Source organism: Panthera leo, chromosome B2, assembly GCF_018350215.1.
Source record: "Panthera leo isolate Ple1 chromosome B2, P.leo_Ple1_pat1.1, whole genome shotgun sequence".
Taxonomy (NCBI): Eukaryota; Metazoa; Chordata; class Mammalia; order Carnivora; family Felidae; genus Panthera; species Panthera leo.
Genome location: NC_056683.1, coordinates 106,945,917 through 106,948,520, shown reverse-complemented (window position 1 = coordinate 106,948,520; position 2,604 = coordinate 106,945,917).

Below are 2,604 nucleotides of genomic sequence, written 5' to 3'. Positions count from 1 at the left end.
CTGCATGCTCACACTATTCTCCGAATATTTCTCTTCCTTTTCTGGCTGTAATGTGAAGACCCTACATTTCTGCAGTGCTTTTCTCCCACACCCCACAGACCACAGGACCTGGAGCTGGGACAGGAGTTCTTAATGTTGCCTTCAGTCTTATTTCCCTTCCCTCTGCCTGATCTTCCCCCTACTTTCAATCTTGTGCCATCAGATCACATCTTCCGCCAGCTGTCATTGTAGCTGTCATCATCCTATTTTCCAGTGATCTTAGCTCCTTGCTCACTGTCATTCACTCTTCTTTCCTGAACCTACTCCACCTGCATCCTTGCCCATCTCAGCTGATGGCAACTCCAACCTTCCAGTTTCTCCAGCTGAAATCCTTGATGTCATCATTAACCCCTCTCTGTCTCTCAAGCCAGTCTGCTAAGAAATGCCTTTACCTCTGCTAGAAGCTGACACATGCCCACTACCAACCTCTCTCGCCTGGATTACTGCAGCAGCCTCCCAAAAGATGTCCTTGCTTTTACACTTCTATGCTTTCAAAATGTAACTTAGATCGTGATACTCATCTGCTCAAATCACTGACGTGGCTTTCCATTTCCTCAGAGAAAAGCCCAAGGCCATGTATTGGCCTACTTAGCTATAGATGACCTGGTACCCAGTTACTTGCCAACCTCACTCACTAGGCTCCACCTGTAGTGACCTCCTTGCTGGGTCTTAAAAACACAGACACATTTCTGCCTTAGAGCATTTGACCTTCCTAGGTGTTCTCCCTCCTCCCCAGATCTCTGTGTGTTGTCTCACCTCCTCTAACTCACTAATCAAGTATCACTTTCTTCCAAACCTAATGACCAAATTTAGAATCACCATTCACCTCCCCAGCCCTCCCAAACCCCTCTACCCTGGCCTACTTTTTATTGGTAGCATTGCACTTATCTGAACTATTAAATGCATTGCTTATTAATGTTCTCCTGTTGTCAGAATATAAATTCCATGAATCAGGGATTATCATTTCCTGTTTTGTTTGCTTTTGTACCTCGAGTGTTTACAGACCATATCTACCACGTAATATAGGCTCAGTAAACAGTTTTAGAATTGTAACCCATGTGAAGTATTTGGGTTATATTCTAAGTGAAACTAAAACCACTGAGAGTTTCAAGCAGGTAATTGATGTGATCTAATTTACATTGTAAAAGACAACTTCCATTGCTATATGGTGAATGGGTTATAAAATGAAAACAAACAAACAAACAAACAAAACTAAACAAAAGACAAACTAAGAGATTATACCCAGAATACGAGTGATGTGCTGTCAATGGAGACAGAAAATTGATTATATCTTTTGAAGGTAGAACTCACAATACTTGCAACGTTATTGAATGAGCCTAATGAAAGAGAGAAAATTGAGGAGGAGTCTTAGCTCCTAGCTTCAGGTTGGAAAAAAATATGTTGGAGGAGGTATGGATCTTCTAAAAAAGGGAAACTGAGAGAATACATTGGGCTGCCATGGACTGAATGTCATTGTCCCCAAAATTCATATGTTGAAGCCAAACCCCAATGTGATGGTATGAGAATGTGGGAGCTTTGGGGTGTAATTAGGTCATGAGGGTGGAGCCCTTATGGATGGGATTAATCCCCTTACAAGAAGACATGTGAGAGAGCTTGCTTCCTCGCTCTCTCTGTTCTCCACCATATGAGGATATGAAAAGACAGCTGTCTACAAACCAGGAAGAGTGCTCTCCCCAGACACCAGATCTGCTGGCCCCTCAATCCTGAAACTCCCAGACTCCAGACTGTGAGAAAAACATGGTTGTCTAAGTCACCCAGTCTGTGGTCTTCTATTATAGCAGCCTAAGCTGACTAAGACATAGACATATCTTACATACTTCCTTAGATCTCCTCAGCCTTACCTATCTCCTACACCTTCTGGTATTGTGTCCTGCCTCAGCCAGCACTGTGGTCAAACACTGTTCTGACCCTGAGATTGACCAACCAACCCCCACCCAGGGTCTCTGGCTGTTCCTGTCACCTTGAAAATGGGAGACAGAGAAGGAAGAGGAAGTGTGCAGACAGATTACCCTTCTCCTGAAATTGGTCTGTTCTCCATCTGGCCTGCCCAAAGAACCCCACAAGTTCAGGTCCTTACGTTGGCCAGGGCAGTAGCATGTCACCTTACATGGTTTCCAATGCCTCCCTGCCTTGCTTTCCTTTGTGTTCACCTCATAGCATTAGCATTAAACCTTGCCACAGGCTCTGTTTACTTGTGAGCTTCTACTGACATGGAAAGAAACAGATTTGTGGACAAAATTCAAGAATCATTTTGGAGTGAGTGTAGACAACTATTTTGAGAAGTTTAGGTATAAAGCAAGAGGGAAATGGGGCAACTCTGCAGGAGCACTGATGAGAGAGAAGCTAGGAAGTGGTGACCCCAGAGTGTAGGAAAGTCCTGAATGGGCACAAATGGTAGAATTACTGGGCAAGTTGAATATGCATTCTATAATCATATGGTCCTTGCATTCTATGATCATGTGGTCCTTGTCAACCTGATTTTCTGATTTTTCTTGAGCAAAACCCAGCTTCTGGGGTGCAAGCACAAAAAGTAGAGTTGGGTGC